General features: G+C 37.7%; 1 long non-coding RNA gene across 1 annotated transcript; it reads left to right on the top strand.

Moving 5' to 3' along the window:
* Nucleotides 1-17,238: 17,238 nt before the first annotated feature.
* On the top strand, nt 17,239-19,158 carry LOC101688259. The gene is made up of 3 exons (XR_200820.2): nt 17,239-17,524; nt 18,565-18,760; nt 19,070-19,158. It is a non-coding gene; the product is annotated as an uncharacterized LOC101688259 (long non-coding RNA).
* The last annotated feature ends 2,979 nt before the right edge of the window (nt 19,159-22,137 follow it).

Genomic DNA, 22,137 nt, shown 5'->3' with positions numbered 1-22,137 from the left:
GTCAGCATGTGGTAAATTTTAATGAAGTGATCATCATAAAAGATTACAGACTCAGTGGAAAAAAGAAAACCACAGAAACGTTTGTCTGTTTGTGGAGAAGCTTAAGTATAACCATCGCTTAGAGTTTAAAGCTATTCCTAGATATGCCACCTGTCTTATTGCCACATTTTTAGAAAGTATATGCATTTTCTCAAAAGTTGTATTTTACCAGATTAATAATTTTTAGAAAGAAATTATGTGTATCTCCATGCTTATGAGTGAAATATTCCTTAAACATTATTAAGTGACTGATATTCTCCGAAATCTGCCCTTCCCTTAAGCCCTCCTTCCCCTGTCAGCTAAATTGACACCTAATCTGAGACTCAATAAAAGTGTTCTTATTCAATATTGTGGTTAATTAGTCCAGAGAATTTGGAAATTGCCAGTATTAATTGAGAAGAGGAGGGTAGGGCTGTGGCCTGCTGGGTGTCCCTGAAGTCTGTGGCAGTATATGCATTATCCCATCCATACGTTCAGAGTCTTTCTATGAAGTTGCACAGAATTCAGTAAAAAATGTCACCTGTGTGGTACATGTTTGTGTAGCTCTTATTTAAGGTTACACACTGGAGGTGGTTAGCAAGATAACTGCTTTATCCAAAAGATGTGGGACTTAAGGCATCATAGCTCTGGAAGGCAGGGCAGTTCATAGCGCCATCTGTCTTCAGCAAAAATTACTGCACACCCTCCCACCTCATTCTCAACTGAGTGATGATCTTGCCCTCTGCCAGCCAAAGGTTTGTCTAATGAGTTGTGAAAGTTGCTTCCTTTGCAAGCTGGCCTCTGCCCACAGTAGAATAATTAAGTAATCACTGATATCATGTGAATCCAGCCTAATGTGTCAATGTTTGGGTCCATCTGAGAAGAGTTTGGCACAGGTGATTAATTACTGAAAGTATAAATGTCATCTCATTCTTTGGCAACTGATAACAACATCAGCAACAGTTACCCATCATCCCTTTACCTGATTGTGTTTGTGAAGAGTCCATAGGCCACTGCCTCTAGACTATGGATTATACTAACAATTAAAGCAGACACAGATTTTGCCCTCCAGACACCTACAAGGGAAAACAGATACCCACTCATCAGATGCACAAACTGAACACTTCTCAGTCCTCTTGCTTTTCAGACATATGACTTTGCTGGCTGCCATATATCCCTGGGCAAACTGCTGTAGACAGTGTGAGCTCTAAGACAAAAGACGGAGGATTATGATTTCCGTAGGAAATTGGAAGTCTTAATGCCTTAGTTAGGTTTTACCCAAAGGGTCTGTGCATACAGAAATGCATTCGGGTTTGAAGGGAAACACTGTCAAGCATGTGAATGGGCCACTGCATCCTTCCACCCGCCAATAACAGACTCTCAGGAGAAAGCCCGAGTATGAGATTCCAGTAGGACCTTTCAGGGTGCTTAGCCAACTTCCTACTTCTATGGAAGTCTCAGTCACTGGGGGTGTTCAAACAAGCCTATTAAAGCTATAGCAAATTTAAATTTAATATATCTCTGAGTGATACACTGGATTTGAGCTTCAGTTTAATTGGAAATATGAATATTTGAGTAACAAGAAAGGACTCTACCATTTATCATCCTTCTAGTTTGAATAAGCATAAGCCAAGTCCTTTCATTTGCATTATGACTTGTCACAGTCATTTGTTCTGCTCTGCTCCTTATTTTAGTAACTTCTCCAAATACAAACTCTATTTTAATGCATTATTCCCAATTTATGTAATATCATTGTGCTTTTTATGGAATGGCATTCTATTGCTGTTTTAATTTGGAAGGAACTGAAAGATAATTCTTCTTGGAAAGGATTGTGATGAATCAGATCTAAGTCTTAAAAGCTCATGTAGTTTTGGATGCAAAACTTCAGACCTAAATGGAGTTGTATAGTGGGAGGAGAGATGAAAGGGTCTTCGGTCTTTGAACAAAATGTGTCCCTTCCTTACAGTTGCAGAATGGGACACCCAAATGATGTCATTGATTGAATAATCTGTCTTGAATTCCTGGAGGACTGATTATCTTCTCTATGTTCTGAAAAGAACCTACAATATACTTCTATAGAAGAATTCTCACTGTAGCATTTGATGATAAGTAGTCCAGTTTAGGTAGGTGTTCTCTTACTGAAAGATCTGCACAGGACACTGAGAAATCTATTCTATGCTGCCAGTTTTGTTTTAGCCCAAGAATTTGGTCACATTTTTGGCCAATATATGTAATGTATATATGCCTTGATTATCATTGCTCAATTAAACAATGCTTTCCTGAATATTTTTGCCTAATCTATCTGTAAATAGATTAGGATATATTCAGAGTTTTGGTGAGCTACAGCCCTGTCCATACAAACACTGTGTCTGGTAAATAATGTAGTATAATTTTATAGGGAATCTGGAATCTGTTAGAAAGTCAAATCTCAGGGGTGCCTTGGTGGCTCAGTTGTTAAACATCTGCCTTTGGCTCAGGTCATGATCTCGGGGTCCTAGGATTGAGTCTCCCCACCCTAAAATCAGGCTCCTGGCTCTGCAGGGAGCCTACTTCTCCCTCTGCTTGCAACTCCCCTGGTCATACTCTCCCTCTCGCTCTCTCTCTCTCTCTGTGTCACATAAACAAAAACCCTAAAAAAAAAAAAAAAAAGAAGAAGAAGAAGAAGAAGAAGAAGAAAGTAAGTCAGATCTCAGAGTGGAACCAGAGTTGTAGGTTCATGGAATCTGATCTTTCCCATGCAGTGTCTTTTTGTAGCCACAATGTATAGCATACCTCTATTACCCAAGGTTCTCCACAGAAATAGGACGAATAAGGGGTGTTGTGTGTGTGTGTGCAGAGAAAAAATATTTAAAGAATTGGCTGTCATAATTATGGAGGCTGGCAAGTCCAAAATCTGCAGGGTGGCCTGAGGGCCTGGAGACTAGGGAAGAGCTGATGTTGCCCTTCAAGTCTGAAGGTTGTCTGCTGGTAGAGTTCTTTCCTGCTTGGGGTGGAGGGAAGCACAGAAGGAGCAGGTGAAAGCAAGATTGGGAGTGGGGGAGGGGGAAGGCTGTGTAGCAGGGAGGCGAGAGCTGGGAGATCACACACAGTCAGAGATTTGTCCCAAGAACATTTCCTAGGACATCTGAGTAGCAAGAAAGGACTTTGCCATTTATGGTCCTTCAGTCATTTCTTTGCCATTATCAAAAAAGTTATATGCCATCTTTAACAGGTGCCCTCCCTTCTGTAACGGCATGGGAAGCATGCTAGTGTGTAAGGCAGCGCAATGCCAATTTTGAACAGCTCGTACTGTTGGGAAATTTCCTCCTATTGTGTCAAAATCTTCTCTTAAACTTGACTCATTCTCTTACATCTGCCTCCAGGATCAATGAGTCTTTGAAACCTATCATGGCCCTTTAAATACATGAGTACTACCGGCTCCTAAATTCCATTTTCCCCAGTTTAAAGCCCCAAGTTCTCTCAATCAGTCCTTAGATGACATGATTTCCAGACCCTTCTCTCTTTTAATTGGCCTTCTGGACACCTGATAGATTGAAATGTTAATATGGCTCAGAACTGACCTGAGTACAGCAGCCAAAAAACTGTCTGGCTTGTAACTAGTGAAGTGGAGTTACTACCATTTTGTCCTATGACTTATGCTCATTAGCATGACAGTTGTATTTGTGTTTGCTTTTTAAGCCACCATTTACACGGTTTGGTCCTATTGAGATTATAACAACTCAACTCCCCTGGTCTTTTTCATTATAACTATTGCCAGCCAAGGACCATTCCTTCCTTACTATTCCATCTCCATTGTTAAATTTTATCTGGTCAGTCTATTTTGGTCTTTCAAAATCTAGCTGTCCGATAATTACATAAAATATCCAGGACCCAGAACATTAAAGTTCTAATATAAAATGCTGCTGAGTGTGAGCAATGAAACCACATAAATGTACATTTAAATAAAAACAATCAGTATTACATTCGTACAAAATTGAATACAAAAATAAAGTAATTCCTTTGAAAGGAAATATAAAAATATTTTAAAAGTTATAAAATGGAAAATTAATAATTTAGTAGTAATGCTCTAGATCTAATCCCAGATTATATCATAAAGGCCAGAAAGTGACGGAGGTAAGGGATAAGGAGAATATAAACATACCAAATTCCTAATATCACATAACGAGAATCAGAGGTTTTGTTTGAATTTGGTATTTTGTGAAATATAGTTCACATATGATTTGAAAAACTTAGAAGCAATCACAAGTAAAATTAAAAAAATAAGATGACCGTGTTCCAAATTGCTGTGGAAGATAAAAGCAATCAAAACACCAATCATAGACCAAAACACAGTCACACACAAAATAAACAGCAAGACATTACTCGGAAACAAAAGGAATAAACAAAATACTAGGGGTAAAGTCAAATACCAGATATAACAATTGAAGCAAGCTTTGTAAGCTTTCCAATGAAAAAGCATATATCCTTTAGGATGAGTTTAAAATAGAGAACAGGAAGATTTAAAACAAAATGATACAAATGTTTACTACAAAAACATAAAAAATTACAACAAATCGAAGAGAAGACGGTTAATATGTTTGGCATACAAAGGCCACATAAAAATTGAGAAGGAAAATAATAAATTTCCATTAGAAAAATGAGCAAAAGCCAGTAACAGACAATTCACACAAGAAACACAAATAATAATATTTGTATGGAAAAACACTCCCGTGTCACTCTAGTCAATAAAATCCAAACCAAATTAAATCATTTGCTTGGTCAAATGATGTTATTGCCTACCAAATCAACAAAGAATTTGAAAAGTAAAGATCATTTTGAATTGTGGGAAAATGGGTTTTTTCTCAAACCACTGCTGGTGATAATGTAAACTGGTGGGAGCTTTCGGAGAATTAGTTTGGTACTGTGTATCAGGAATCTTTAAAACATCTTTTTACTCACTAATTTCACTCTAGAAATGTATCAGAAATAAATTTAAAATAATCAGAAATGAAGATAAATATTTCTGAACAATAAATTGCAAAATCATTTATATAAAATATTCAGAGTAATAGAGTAATAACTGAATAAATTATAATGTGTTACCAATTCACTAGAAATTATCTTAATAGAATTTTAAATGACATGGAGTCAAAGATTGTAATCAGATGCCAAGTGAATATAAAATGTATGGTTTCCATTGTAAAAAAAATGTGTGTGTGTGTGTGTGTTTCTTGAATGCTCAGGTGTGTTTTTCATATTTTAGTGCTTCATAAATTAGGGTGAATTATACATTTAATATATTTCCTTTCTCAACCCCAAAAGCTGTTTTTATATTGATGCCTTATCTCAAAATGAATTGCTTCTTGGAGTCAAGAAAGAACTGCATGTCTACATGCTTTAAAAAATATTGCTGGGGCACCCAGGTGGCTCAGTGGGTTAAAGTCTCTGCCTTCAGCTTAGGTCATGATCCCAGGGTCCTGGGATCGAGCCTCTCGTGGAGCCTCTTGTGGAGCTCTCTGCTCAGCATGGAGCCTGCTTCCCCCTCTCTCTCTGCCTGCCTCTCTGCCTACTTGTGATCTCTGTCTGTCAAATAAATAAATAAAATCTAAAATAAATATATGTATATATTGCTTATATATTTAGAAAAGAAATATAATTTTTCTAAAAGAAAAAGTCCTTTGTGGCTAAAGGTGGCTTAAGGGTTGCCTCTCATGTTGGTATTTAAAGAGTCTAATAAGAGTTGCTTTGTGCCATGTTTGTAGTATGTGTTCGTTACTTGTCCAGCTTTTACTTTATTTACTAAAAAGGGAATGAAGCCATTTGGAGTGGATTTTCACTGAATATACACCAGAGCCTTCTGATCAGCATTTTGTTTTGTAAGGTCAACAGTCCACCTGTTTAATAGTTGTCTCTGGGATTTTTCAAATAACCACATCATGTCTACTTATTTAGTTTGTAGACTCTGCTCCCAAACGCTGTATGGCCCCTCTTCTGAAGAAGCCGAAGTGAATCTGTTCTGTTCCAGTCTCCTGACACATCTCAGGGTCTCCTTGATTCAATGATAACCCTAAGTTACCTCGCAATCATGCCTGGAAGTTCACTTAGAATCCTGGGGTGCGAGTCCTCTGGAGATGGAGTATAGGATTCATTTAAGCAGCACATTTTTTCTCAAAATTCATGTACCCTTTTAACCCATGTTGGACTTCCTAAGTTTTGAAGATAATTTTCCTTGATTGAAATGCTTCTCTCATCTACCAGCATTATACTGTCATCTCCAGCACTGTACATTTTACTTCTTGTTCACATCTGTGATGTAAACAGAGTGGAAATGATAGGTTTTATTGCCTCTGTCACTTTTGTAAGCTTTGGCTTATCAGCACATTAACGATTCTGACAATCTTCTTATACATTTCACAATTTGTGTCCTTGGTTATATGACTTTCCTTGCATTTTTATATGTATTCTTCCAAAATCCAAACTCATCAGAGAGTTTCTGAGTGGTCTTATGGATGTCTTTATCTCTACATTTATTTATTATAATGTGTCAAAATTTCATTTTTAGAGGCCCCATCTCTATTAAGCCATGTTCTCCTTCAAAACCTCTCTTTCTAAAGCCATATTTGAACTTTCTCTAAATTGCTTTTTAATTTTTTTTATTCTAAAGGCATTTGATTCATGTTTGACTTTGATCAAAAGCCTACATATTAGATATTAACAGTCCCAAGATGGTGTGATCATTTACCCTGTAGTCTGTTGCTTTTGTGGTTCCCGAAAATGAAAGATGTAAATGAATAGTATACTTTGTCAAGATAATTAGGCTAAGTAATTGATATCAGTGAGTAGCTATGTGGCAGGGGTCTGCTCCGTCCTGAGCGCTCAGTTTCATTCTGTACCACAAAGGGAGAGCTGTCAGTCTTGCAGTTTGCCCTCAGGGAAATGCTACGTGACGGGTCCGGCAAATTCAACTACAGCTTCATTTGAAAGACTTTAAAGTCTCCATTCATGTTGTAGAGAAGCATACAGGGGTACATGGAGCGCACTGAAATCGAGACTCCAAAGTACCTCAACATGCTTCTCCAGGGCCCTGTAATTCCTGACCACAATGAGCAGAGCAGCAGTGTTCCTTGTTTATTCCAGCTGAGTAACTCAATAGTAGTAAAATGAAAACTTCATAAACAAGAAGACATTGAACTCTTTAACAAAGTCAACTATGTTGTGAAAAAGCCCAAATGGGTTTTTCGATGCAGACATTTTGTCGAGACACTTAATTTGTTTGTCAGACTCAAAATGTGGGAGTTTCAACAATTGTTATTTCTTTTCCATGTGGGACGAAACAATATAACAATGTATATTGTTAGCATTTTGTCCTAGCCTCCGCTGTTAGGCTTTGGTTGAACTCTCAGTTGAAATGATGACGAGTAGGATAGCTGAAGAGCACAAGTCAAGATACTTACCATCTGTTAGATTGGTGTTTGCCTCAGAAAGTCCATTGGTGTGAAGGAAGGAAATATTAGAACTTTTATTTGTAGTTATACCTTATCTTTCCAATTATAATTTTTGTGCATGTTTTATAATTTATATAATATAGTAGTACATTTGTAAATATATTAGGTGAATGTAAATATATTGTGGGGCTTAATATTTATTAATTGTGGTTCATGGTCAGAAAAAGTTGGGAACCATGATGTTTTCCATAAACGTGGTTCCCAGCATTTTTTTGTTATATATATAATATGTATATACTCCCAGAGCTTGAAACCGATATTCCGCTACATTAAAAAATGGAGTCTTTTAGTATTTACTGAGACCCCAAGAGGAATAAATATACCAGGATCATGGAAAAACAAGTTAAATTAAAACAAGGATCCTGACAAATAAGGTTTTGTAAATACTAGAATTAGCTGGCTATGTAAGGAAACACTTTTAGCTCTTCCTCAACATTTCTTCTTTTTTCCTCCTAAGTAGTAGAACCTATAATATTTAAATTGTGCCCATTCCTCAGTTTCCCTTACTATTGGTGTTGTAATGTAACTAACTCATAACTAATAGGATGTCATTGAATGTGCTTTGGTGTTCGGTGCGTTAATGATTCTGACAATATTGTGCGTAACTTCTGAAAGGTGTCCTTACAAAGAAGGAACATACCATTCTCCCCTTCTCCCTTCCTGCTGGCGAGAGTAAGGATGCAATGGCTAAAGGTGAAGCATCCATCTGATTCCTGAGGAAGAAGGCACATACTGAGGGTTCCTACTGAGTCTAATCTGACTAATGATAAAGTAATTAGGTTAGGATACATTTCCATCAAGTACAACATGTTGAAGACTGCATTATAAAACATCTTCTATACCATGGATGAGACACTTACTAGTCTACCTTTACTTAACATGGATAAGTACATACAGAGGAAAAGATAACATTTCTTGTATAATTAAAATAAGAAATATAAATATAGTCAACAACAATGAAAATTAAGAATGGTAATAAAAGAACTGTAGTTTAGAACAGAAAAAAAAAAAAAAAAAGAAACCCTCTAGTTTAAAATAGTCCATGATACAGAGAAGAGAATATTTGATTCGGTCAGAAGCAGCAAGAAGTGACAGGGACCAGAGAGGGGGGTTGCTCGCGTCGGTACCAAGTGTGTTCTGTTGCGGAGAAATCGTGACGTGTTCATAGGGAAGTGTAAACAGATGGGAGAGAACCTTATCCCACCCTTGGTCTGGAATAAAATATTTTGTGTGTGAGACAGTTCACAACCAACATTCTTCTGGAAAGAAATTAGCATTCCTGATAAATGTTTAAGCCATTTTCTGATAAACTTTAATGCAATTAAGGGCTCTTCTGGGAAGTTGGCTCCTGTCCCCTCGGCCGATATTCTTTAACCAGATGACTTTTTTCCTGAATTCTGCCTAAAATTTTTATCTAAACATTCTCATTTCCTATAACCCATCTCTACCATGGTGAATCTCTGAATTAGCTCCTTGGACTTCTTCTCTGGCAGCAAGAGAGAAATAAAAACTTAAGCATGAGGGTTTTTTTGTTTGTTTGTTTTTTGTTTTTAAAGTGTAATCACATTAGGACAAAGTGAAGTGTGGGTGTGAGGACATAGTAGTTGATAGAGACTTAATGACATTGGAAAGCAATGAGTATTGGGAGTGTGGAGTCACTTAAAAAGTGGCTAGAAACACAGTAGATGCCCAAATGCATAGTTGTTGAATTGCATTGGGGAATTTGCTGCAATCCCAGTAAACTACAGGGCCCCTTGCCTGGTAATTGTGTGCTGAGTGATCTGGGGCAATTTCAGCAGTTTTTCTTTCTGGCACTCGATTGAAGCTATGTAATGTGAAGGTCACCAGTGATGTCCTTGAACTGCTTTGTGATTTGAGAAGCACTGATCTTAGCCTTTATCCGTGTTCACCTACATGGTTCATTCACAGGGTTGTTGCCCCTCTCCTTATGAAAAGTCTCCCCTCTTGGGCTTTCACTGACATTGGACTGTCTTGGTTCTTTTCCTCTCTCCTTTCCGAATTCTGATTGCCGGTGTCTTGTCTCCTTGGTGAACTTCTTCCTTCTTCCAGTCTCTGAGTAGAGCCTTCTCAAGGTGCTGTGCTGTGCCCTCCTTTTTCTGCCTGGGCTTCCTCTTAGGGCCTAGTACATCAGGGCCTCCTGCTGTGGAGCACATTATCTTTGACCATATAGATGCAAGAGCTATTCCTAGTAGCACTATCCTGAAAACAGTAGGATAGATTTCTATAGATTTGGGCTGGGCTGAGATCTGCTACTATTCCTAGTAGCACTATCCTGAAAACAGTAGGATAGATTTCTATAGATTTGGGCTGGGCTGAGATCTGCTTGGATACAGATCTTGATCAAGTGATATCTCAGAATTTATACCTAGATGAGAATCCTGTGCTTAAGCCTTTGTGTTTTAACCTCAGAAAGTCTTTGTCTGGCTTTAGCATTAAAGACGACCTTCAGGACTACTTCAATTAATATTAACAACAGGGTTTATGGCCCATTCACAACAACAGGGCTTTTGGCCCATTTACAACAGGTGCAATCGAAGGTCTCATTTTGCAAAGCTGTGATGTAGAATGAAAATACGTGGTACGATTTTATCAGGTGATTTTTCTTTCCCACATCTATTTCATCACTATGCCTTGTTTATGCTTCCGATGTTGCAGTTGTCACACGGAATTGTAATTTTGACTGTGAACTCCTTGAAAGCATGGACTGTACAAATTTGCATGTGTATCTGAATCAGCACATGGTTCGCATACAGTAGGTGCAAAACAAAAATCTAATCAACTGAATCAAAAAGAAAACTGATGTCATTAAGAAAAAATAGAATTACGTAACAAGAAACTAGAAACTAGGTAAAAGGTAAATGGGATACTAAGACATTTTTAAAAGTCTGAATTTGATTCATGACAAATTTCAAAGAAATGTCAGTGGATATTATGATAATTAGCTTTATGTTTTTCAATTTTTGTCATTTTCGGTGGATACTCCTCTCTTCCTGACTTCCTTTGTGATTGTTTTAAAACAAATCTGCAAATTCTTTGACACTTTTGTAATACAAAGGTGGAATCTAATTACCCTTCCCATAAACATGGGCCAAACTTAGTGAGTCAGTTCTACCAAACAGAATGAGGGGAAACAGTCCTCTGACATTTCTAGGGGCAGTGACACGGCCTTCACCTTACGCTCCCTACTCTATACTCTTAGGAGATATGCCCCTGGAAGCCCAAGCTGCCATGTGAGGTGTCCAGATACCCTAAAGCTGCCATGATACAGAAAACAAGTAAAGAGAAATCCTCGAGGAGCCCACTTGTTTGAGCCATTGGCTTTGGAAACTTCTAAGCTGGGGCAGCAGGCTTGTGTGTGAAAAAGCCTTCAAAATGGCCCCAGGCCCAGACACCATTCGCTGGTAACCTCATGAGACCCCAAACCACTGAGCTGAGCCACTCCCAAGTCCTTGAATCACAGAAGCACGAGAGGTAAGTGATTATTATTATTATTTTATGCTGCTAAATTTTGGGGGGATTTGCCATCCAGCAATTGATAACAAATACGTCCTCTCACTAAATTAACATCAGCCAGATTCACCCACTTAAATGCATCACGCTTTTCAAAACATGTTAAGATTTACAAGTAAGAAATCTATTTATGCGCTTCTAAATTTTATTCCCATTTCTCCTATTGAATAGCAAAAGCCAAGACTCTTGTGCCAGCTTGAGAGGTATGAATATGAAAATTCACAACTCCCTGAAGCCTTCCCTGAGCTACCGAGAATGTCACTTCATCCACTGCCTGGCCGAGGAGGAAGGGAGTTGGAGAGGGACAGGGGCTACCAAGGGACTGTGGAAGTCATTAGCAGGTGATTGGAACACAGCGGCATCCCTGATACAAACAGAATGTCATTTTTTTAGGGCAAAGACATATAAGCCTCTAAAGGGTTTAGTATATTGACTTTCCAGTGATACAGATCATGGCCGATGACACTGTGACTCCCCTAGTGTGAAACCTCTCAACTTCTGAAGCAGGAAGAATTATAAACAGGTACAGTCAACCTTAAAAAGAAGGATTCTCTTATTTTCAGGACTTTGAGTTTTGTTAGCGGAGCTATATACTTTGACCTGAGCAGGAGGAGTTCTGTGCTTCTTTTAGGTACTTGGGTTGTTGGGTACTCTAGGTGGGACAAAAATAACACCTAGACCAAAAGATAAGAAAGCCAATTAGCAAGGTCAGTTTAGCCAATATTGCCCCAGCTCCATGACCTACTGGAAGAGGATATCAACCAGGCCACTCAGGTAGGAGGAGGGCACAGAAGACATTTGAGGAACAATTCAATACTCTAGAGGATTCTAAAAGAATCTTGACTTTGAAATGGACCTGGCATTCCTTAATGAAATTTATGAAATTTTTGGTCTGTTACACTGTTGAACTTTAATTTCTTATGATTTGACTCCTCCAAAATATATAATACTGTGTTGGGGGGGTGTTCCTTCAAACTTCGTTTGGCCTGGCTGTAATTAGGGTTCCTGTCTACATGTGGTTCCCTCTGCCTGGAATGCTCTTCCTTCAACCCTTACCTATAGCCTGCTTCCCCATGAGCATATACTTCTTAGGAAGGCTTCTAAGAACCCTTCTTCCTGCCACCAGAGTTGATCACCACGTCTTTTGTAGTATCATCATGTCATCTGTAGCTCACACCTCTGTGAGATCATTTTCCATGTTGTGTGGTCAGTGTTTGTTCTGACATCACTCACTAGACTGTGAACTCCTGGAAGGCTAGCCTTTAGTTGTTCCAGCTCCCCCTGCCATGGATCAAATATGGATGTTATTGTGTCTCTCTTGAGTTGCTCAAGAGTGGAAGATTCTCAATCCCTGGGCAAGTAGCAGGTACTCTCCAAATGGGTTTCAGTAGCTTAAGAATTGTGGAGAGACGAAGAGGCTTGTTCAGTGATTCTTTCTAGTATGCCTGGCAGGAGTCAGCTGGGATTAGTTAATACCTATCACCTCAGCAGGAGGGTCAATAGCCTGTTTCAACTGGCACAAGCTCTCCAAGGGATATTGGTGCTGGACAACTGGTATACTCAGCACTGGTATGTATTTCCCCTATTCAGCTAGTCACAAAACCTACATTGTTTTACTCCCCTTATATGCTTTCATGAGAACTCTACAAAAAGACCAGGAGAGGAGCTAGATGCCTCTCCTGCAGCATACACATGGTATATCTGGCCATGGCCAGTCCAACCACTCCTCTTCCTGGGAAGCTTGAGAAAAGGGGTCTACATACATGTCTACAGACCCAGCCTATGTGTCTCAGTCTGTTCTGGGTGGTGATTATGCCATGTTTGACTGGACCTTTTGCCTAATACCAGGCCACTGCTTGGAAATCAAGTGATCCAGAGGAAAAATAAAAAATGGATAGATAGATAGATAGATAGATACAAAGTTTCTGAGCTTGAGAAACAAGCATGTGGGATAAAAAGTGTAATTTTCTAACATCTTCATCAATGCTGTGATCACTCTTTTCTTTTATAGATGCCTTCCTGAAGCAAAAAGCCAAAGAGGCAAATCCTATTAGTTTGCCTGAACATGTTTCCTGCAACTTCCTTGTTATTTTGATTGAGTACTCCCTTGACTTCTGCTTTGACCCCACTCAAATCTGATTCTTGAATCCTGTTTTGTGCTCTGGAGGCTGGTGAACTATTGGAGTGCCGCCTGAGAACCCAGAGACCAGCAAGTTAACTGTAGTATAATGAACCCAGTGGAAGACTAGAATGAACGCATAACAATAAATTATTTTATTGTTGATACCTGTAAATTTGTTGCCATTCCATTTAGACGAACTTTGGCTTCAGTATTCAATACTCCAAGATAAAACAATTAGGAGAATTTCTGTCTTTGAGTCAAAAATAGGAATGTCTTTCTATGGCAAATATCTACCTCTTAATTTTTTCCAAATTGTTAAACAGATTGGTGGTGTGATTGTTAGCTCAAAAAGGAAACAAGTAGGAAATATAGAACTTTCCCAGTATATAAAGCTATATAAGAATTGTGCTTTCAGGTGAGACATTATGTTTTGTGTAATCACCGCTGGAAATTTTAAATTCAAATTGTGGTACGTGGCCAGGAAAACTAGTAAAACAGCCTCAAGACCAGGCAAAAACTCATTCTTTCAACTTGGTATTAGTTTATAACAAGGCATACTCATACAACAAAGACTTTCTAAAATTATATTTTATCATTAAAATTCTCTAAAGCTTTCATAAAACATTGTTGTTTCTCCCCAGATAACAAAGATATCTAGAAAAGTGATTCATCATGGTATGAAAGCACATGAGAGACAGAGATAGGATAGTTGGTTCCTGGCTCTTCTAATCCTGTTCTTTTGTTATAAACTACATATTGCTTCACTGGCTATATGGCTTAATGAACAAAAGGTTCAGCAGAATCTGTGGACATCAAATGGCCTTCATGAAACAATGTCTTGATGAGTTAAGTAAAAATGAATCAGAAACACATGGACCCAACTTCCCTTGAAATATAAGAGGGCATACAAATCAAGGCAAAGAGCACTTAACAAACACTGGGTTTGGGTTTCCTGAACCTGAAATGTTAAAATAATTAGCAAGGACTTATTGAGACTGAAAAGTGATCAGTTCCAGTATTTCTAACTCAAAATTGAAATGAAGAGAGGCGGAAAGGCCCTAGAAGAGAAAGGAGTGGCCATGGGGCAGATGGAGACCTTTGAAAATTAGCTTTTTCCCAAAACCAGTTGTTTCCCCAAAGCTCACAAATTTTGTTTTTACATATTCATTTTTCTTCTCTTTCACTTTGATTTTCAGATTTCAGCTGGAGACATACCTTAAAATGTTCTAAATGGTTCAGCACAAGTCTTCTAGTCTCTTCTCAAAGGCAGGAAATGATGATATTTGGTAAGACAATGCTCGGCTCATTTTTGAGTTGGAGATAAATTTATATTTTGGCCATTCAGGAAGTTTGGTTAAGTAATCAGGTTGAATTTATTTCCTAGTGAGCTGGACTTCTCAGCATTTCCCAAACCCAGAAAATAAACTCTTTCAGAAGGCACTGTAAAAAAGTTGTAAGAAAGAATTATTATGTACTAGAGTACAGATAGATTAAATAGATTGCAAATCTGGAGAAAATAACCCCCCAAATCTTTTTGCTAGAAACTAAGAGAAAGCAGTTTCCCTGGTTGATCAAACTGTATCTGGATTCTCAGAATCCCTTCTCTGGCCCTGCTCCTCTCCGTTCCTCCTCATGGAGGCCTCCGGGACCCAGCCTGCTTCCTCCATCCTTTGTGATTTTCCTCCCCACATTCAAGTCTGGCTGCAGAGTGTGGAACAGTTTTCCACCACTATTCCAGAATACACATTATTTTTTTTAACGACCTTAGAGCTTTTATTGATAATCATCATAGGAAACTGACCCAGGCAACAAAAATAATAACCCAAGGGAGGTTGCAGAGAGGACAGAGTAATCCCTAGTCTCTTGGCTCCGGACCTCCTCTGTCAACGGAGAGCTCAAATGCAGTGGTCTTGCCCGATCTCAGCAACCAGACCCCCCACTACCGAAGTTCATGGGTATCCTTCCTTTCAAGATGCCCCTGGGTCAAGCTTGAAAATCGGTTGTATCATTAATGTCTCCTTATATCAAGAAGGAACTGTCCATCTGTAGAGCCCTTTTGATTAGAGGATGCTTGTTCACTATTGCTATGCATGCCTTAAAATTATCCTCTTTGGGTGCATTCCCATGTAACTCTTCCCATTTATGAAAAATTAATTGTTTTAGACATTTCAGACCTATCAGGAACAAACTTAATTTTTAAAAAATCATCAAAATAGGAAACACTTCACTTACTCATCATTATATGTTTGTGTCCATTAAGCTCAAAATGTCTGGTACAATGGATACAGTAGTCAATTGCATGATATAATCTGACTCTAACACATTGTGAAAGTATTCAGCAATGCCCAAGAGTCCTGGCTGAAGGGAGCAACTTTATTAATTCATTCAATGAGCACCGTCACGTTTCTTCCTCGAGGGTCTCTACTGATAATATTTTAGCACATGACAAAAAATGGCAACAGTCTTAGATTTGGGGAGCTTATTCATATGCATAATGCAGTCTGATACTCCCTTCGATGCAAGACCTTCTTCCAGGCTTGGTTTTGTTTCTTTTCCTACACCAAGAATGATCACTCTCTTCTGTTGGAGCACCTATTAGAGGTAAGCCCATGAGTTATGTTCTCTCAGTAATTATTGAACAACCCTATGAAAGAGGTAACATGAACCATATTTAATGATTGAGCAAATTTAGACTTAGAGAAATTAACTAATTTGCTCAATACTGAGCCATTGATAAAGTGGGAGACTTTGGATTGAAATTCAGGTCTAGTACAAAAGTATATTGTATTCACCACATTCCTCTCTCTTTTCTCAGTTGTGTATAAAATGCATGGGACTTTCAAAGAAAGGTGGTATATAAATCTGTTCTGTGATAAAGGAATGAGGGCCAGGAAAACTAATCGTACTGTTTTCTAAGTATACTATTATAGGTCTACAACATATTAGAGTGGTAGGTACATTTATGACCATCAAATCTCACCTCATCTTTACATAACCAAGAACCCCCTAGAAAAAGAAAGTTGTCTTCAGATTGGTACCTAAGGCCAAGGCTGCCATCGAGGACCTCCCACTTCTCCAGCCACAGTGCTCTCCAATCCATGTATCATCTGGTAAAACTAATCAAATTACAATCAAAAGAGAGAAAACTTCACCAAGGAAAAAGCTCAGAAATCATCTCACTCCCGCCCCAACGCTATCATGTCTAAGGTCATCATTGCCAAAACCAGGAATTCTAAGAAGACTCCTGAGTGTTTTGCATTGGGTACAAACGACTGTCCAGTCTTTGAATACACTATTTTTTTAATAGCTGGAGATCAAGCTAGAAGAAGGTAGGGTTGCAGGTCACAAACGCCACAGGCACTAATGATACAGGCTCTCGTTGCAGTAGCACTAGTTGCGTCTTTGTTTGGCATTTGAGTATGTAGTTGGTTTAGAATCCCAGTTCAGTAAACTTATAATAGCTTTACAGTTGCTAAGACTCAGGGCTCTTTATCGGTCCTAAATGATCTCCCTGTATTTTCTTTTTCTGTTCGCCACGAGTCCTGGGAATTCAGCCTATTTTCCTATTTTAGTGTAAAAAAAAAAAAAAAAGATAGTGCAACCAGTTCTTTTTACTGAAGTCTTATTATATGCAAACACTGTCCTAAGTACTTTACATGTATTATTTCACTAATCTTTATGAAGTAGGTCCTCTTATTATTTCCATTTTATACATAGGAACCTGAGACAGAGAGAGGTTGTTAAGTAACAGACTCAAGGTTAAACAGTTAGTAAGTGGTTGAGATGCTCTGCATTGTATGATTTTGGTTTCTCCCTCCAGAAAAAGGTCCTCCAATTCTCTCCTTTGTCCCCAAAGACATAAACATATTATATGCCCCCTCCCATCATATTTTTAAAAAAATAAGATTTTGCTGGGAATTGTTGCTACAAAACAGAGAGTAACACAATATAAACACTGGTAAGTTACAAGGTTACAGAATTTTACAAAGTTCTTTTGATTGTGATTTGTGGTCTGCAGTTTATGACTGCCTGCTAACATAACCAATGGAAGCCCCAGTGGTCTTTTGTTCTTTTCTTTTCTTTCCCTGGGAATAGCAGTTTGTTACTCATCTGTGCCTTTTTTTTTTCTTGCCTGAAAACACTGGTAATAGAGGACGAACCAAAGGTGTACCTCGGTCCTATCCCATGGACTCATGTCTTCACTGAAACCCCCCCAGACATCATGGAATGCCCATCACCAGATTTTTGGGTCGCACACAATGATCCCCTTTAGTGGAAGAAGAAGAAGAGGAGGGGGGACAAAGAGGGGAGGAAGAAATGTCCTTAAACTTAAAGCCTAATCAGCTTGTTTTTCTGGAGCATCTTACTGGTAAGGGTTGAGAGTATACTGGGACTTAAATTTTCTTTTATGGATTTATCACCTGCCCTTGTGGAGATGGTAATGGGTAGATGCAATTAGGATCACATGGTACCTTGAGCCATTGAAATCCCCAATGGCAGCAGCAGATGTTGAACTTCTCATGTCCAGCCTATCTGTTGTCCAGTGTTGATCTTTTGGAAGCAGGCAGATACATTCCATGCAGAAGTGAGCTCCACTGCCTTTTTATGATCTAGTATTATACTGATACTCCTATGTGTTTAGATATAGATAAAATCCTAATTAAAATCAGAAAAACCAAAGGAGTCACTGTAATGGGAAGATATATGTCTTGGCTCTGCCACTAATTAGTTTTGCGATTTTGGCAGATTCTTTCATTTCTCTGGGACTCAGTTTCCTAGTTTTTAAAGTGAGAGAAAAAAACTTTAACATTTCTGAGGTATCTTTTCCTTCTAGCATTCTCTGATTTATAGGAACCATGTGAATGAAAGAAGTCTTTTAGAAACTTGAAAATATAGTAGTATAGGGGAATGTATCTTCTGTTATTTTTAATTTTATCGGACTTTATTTGATTCTGAATATTAAAACAGAATTGAATATTTTTCAATTAGCTTCCTATGTAGTACCAAACACATATTTAATTCACGAGGAAAAAAAAGCTAAAAACTACTATGGGGGGGAGAAGTATTTCAGTTTTCTTAGACATTAAATGGCTCATTCAAAGCAACATTTTGATAAATTGTGTAAATGAGAGAGGAACATATGGATTAAATTTTCCTTGAAATACATACGCACTTAAAAATTAAGAAGAAAAAGTGCTTGGCAAAGCCCATTTGGGGTTCTGCCAAATGGGAAACATTTTAAAAATAGTTGAAAATGCAGTTCTATCTCAAAATGCTGCAATATTCACCCATCCTTATTGATTATGTATTTTTAAATTGTGAATCACTCTCCTTGTATTTATTTTTGCAGTTTGTTTTATGCCCTGGGGGCTTGTTCAATTCTGCTACCTTTTTTCCCCCCATAAACAGAGAGCAGAGTCCATTAGCCACTGAAGAGCATATCACCGTTTCTGTCACCCCCTGTGAGCTTCCTGTTAACTTGACTTCTGTGGAAGATTCAGTTTGATATCTCCTGGTGTTACGACTGGCATTAATTCATATTGCCGTAATGAAAAATTCTAAGGAGCAAATAAAGGGCATTTGGTCTTTGAAGCTGTGTTATATGGTAAGTAACTTTCTAGTAAATCATTCTATCTCAGTGGAAAAGCTTTGAGGGAATACAAGTTCCGAATTTCATGATTATGTAGAAATCAAAACCAGAAAATCAGAATGCACAGAGATAACATTCTTCTCATGGACAGAAGAGTTGGCTTTGTTCATGGATCCCATGGTACAAATTAAAGAAGAGAAAATTATTTTCTCAAAACTCTTTAAAATCACACATTTCTGGTTAAGTTGGCAACACTTCCTAGTTTTAAGGGACAAATTTACCTGAGTAAAATGACTCAGTGCAATTTGTGTAATTATTCCACAGCTAACTGCAGCCACACTGTGGAAGTCACACCTCCCCAGAAAAATATACAAACTCGGGTCATTAGGACATCTTCCTGAAATCTGACATTCTAGGTGAGATTTTTCTCCCTTCTCCCTGCTTCTCTCTCCCTTTTTTCTTATCTAACCCTTTTAATAAGAATGCTATTTTGTCATGAAAATATAAGAAAGCAAGAATATTTTCTTAGTGTTAAAATCTCAAACCCTAGGAGACAAGTCCATCAAATACAGCATTCTACTTAGGCTATGTCCACGGCAAGAATTAGATTTATTTTCTCAGGTTAGTAACAATATTTTATCCTTTGAGGTTAATCTGTAGAATGGAAGAGTATATTTTTATTGTTGGGCTGTCCTTTTTATTCATAGTATCAAAATGCTATATGTTATTTTTGATAATTATTTTTCAAAGAATTCCTTATGACTTAAATAGAAACTTTCCTCACTGGGCTTATATATTTGATCCACACAAAATTGCAAATAGATCTTGTACAGTTTCATGAGCTCTGAAATAAAAAATGTAGGCAATTTTACCTAACAGTTCAGTAACAGAACTGAAGACCTACGTGACACCCTTGGAACTCCCCATGTTCTTGGTTTATATATAAAGGGTCAGTCAACACAACAGAGTATGTTTGAAATATAAAAGAAGTAATTTTGAAATGCTTTGTTCCATTTACTTGGCGAATGTTATAAATAATGATTTTTGCTCTCTGGTAACCCAAACATTTTAAATATATATTATTCTATTCTTTAGCTTATTTGTTCAAAATGTAGTGGTCAAATCAGAGAATCTAAAAAAGAAAGAGAAAAGGTAATTATTTGACTAAGGGGATTATGGACAATTATTTCAGTTTATGAATACTTACATGCCTTCCTCAATGTAAGGTGTTGATTTGTCATACTTAGCTCAGACCTAAGTATATCCTCACAGTCGGGAAACTTCAATTATCATCATAGTTCCTTGGTTACTAAAAGAAATTACTTTTTCAGAATTTGACTTTCTTGAGGTATCATTCACGTAAAATGAGACGCGCCTATTGTAAGTGTACACTTGGACGAGATTTGAGAGATGCGTACATCTGTGGATCCACCATCGCCACAACCAAGCTGTGGGATATTTATATCATCCCTGGAATTGCCTTTGTTTTCCTTTTCAGCCCATTTCCTCCCTTGGAGGCCCTGGCAAGCCCTTCTTCACTTTATACCATACTAGGCTAGTTTTTCTTGTTTTAAAATTTGATATCAATTTATTTATATAGTATGTATTTTTTGGTGTCTCCGTTCTTTTACACAGCATCATATTTTTGAGAGCCATCCATGTTGCAGTATCCATAGTTTATTCCTTTTTATTGCTGAGTAGTTCCCATTTTATGACATATCACGATCTGCTTGTCCATATACATTTAAGTTGTGCCCACCTTTTGGCCACTAGGGGTAAAGCTGCTGTGAACATTTATGTACAAGTTTTTGTACTGACATGTTTTATTTCTCTTGGGTAACCATCTAGGAGTAAAATTGATGGGTTGTATGATAAATGTGTTTTACTTCTTAAGAAACTGCCAAAATGTTTTTCCAAATTGGTTGAACCATTTTATACTCCCATAAAAGTGTGTATAAGTTCTGTCACATCCTTTTTAGTAATATTTTTATTTTTAATATTAGCTGCTCTTATAGGTGTGTAATGGTATCTCATTTAGGTTTAAATTTGCATTTTTTTGGATGACAAATGATGTTGAGTGTCTTTTCATGTGTTTACTGGCCATTTGTATATTTTCTTTTTTTTTCCCTAAGATTTTATTTATTTATTTAACAGAGATCACAAGTAGGCAGAGAGGCAGGCAGAGAGAGAGGGGGGAAGCAGGCTCCCTGCTGAGCAGAGAGCCTGATGTGGGGCTTGATCCCAGGACCTGGGATCATGACCTGAGCTGAAGGCAGAGGCTTAACCCACTGATCCACCCAGGTGCCCCTGTAGATTTTCTTTTATGAGGTGTCTGTTTAAATCTTTCATCCTCTCCAAATTGGGTTGTTGGTCTTTATGAATTGTAGGCGTTCTTTACATACCCTGAATAAAAGTCCTTTGTGAGACATGCACTGCTAATTATTTCAAAAACTTTTTTGGCAACATCATATTAGGGAATACCATATCCTGGCAATACTATATCAGTTTATCTTATTTAAAATATTTTTCTTCAACAACAAAAACAACAAACAACCCAGTTCAAAAACAGGCTGAAGACTTGAATAAGTATTTCCTGGAAGAAGAAACATAAATGACCAATTAACATTTGAAAAGATGCTTAACATGCCTAATCATTAGGGAAATACAAATGAAAACCAAAGTGAGATACGACTTCACACCCATTAGAACAGCTATTATAATCAAGAACCAACGAACCAGCCAACCAAAAACCTACAGGTTTTGTCTAGGATGTGGAGCAATTGGAACCCTTGTGCATTGCTTGTGAGAATATGAAATGGTACATCTTTGATAGAAAACAATATGTTGATTCTTCACAAAATTCAACATAGAATTACCATATGATTCAACATTTTCAAGCAATGTGAAAGGTATACATGCAAAAGGATTAAAAGCACGGTCTTGAACAGATATTTTACACCATTGTGTGCAGTAACATTATTCACAATGCTAAAATGGTGGAAACAATCCAGATGTCTATGGGCAGATGAATGCTTAAACAAAATATAACAATATATACATGTAATGAGATATTATTCAGCCTTTAAGAGGCACAGAATTCTTATACATGTAGCAACATGGATGAACCTTAAACGTATTATGCTAGGTAGATAAACCAGACACAGAAGGACAAATATTGTATGATTCCACTAAAGTGAAGGACCTGGAGTAGTCCACAGTCATAGAGACAGAAAGTAGAATTGTGGTTATGAGGAGCTAGTTATTATCAGGTTAACATAGGATGTTATAAATGTAAATCTCATGGTAAACAGGAAGGAGTATCTGCAGTAAGTACACAAAAGATTATGATAAAGGAGTCATAGCATGCTGCCATAAAAAGTCATCAGATCACA

Source organism: Mustela putorius, unplaced genomic scaffold (genome assembly GCF_011764305.1).
Source record: "Mustela putorius furo isolate JIRA1106 unplaced genomic scaffold, ASM1176430v1.1 tig00000275_pilon_pilon_pilon, whole genome shotgun sequence".
Taxonomy (NCBI): Eukaryota; Metazoa; Chordata; class Mammalia; order Carnivora; family Mustelidae; genus Mustela; species Mustela putorius.
The sequence above is the reverse complement of the archived record's forward strand: the minus strand, read 5'-3'. Positions and strand labels throughout refer to the sequence as shown.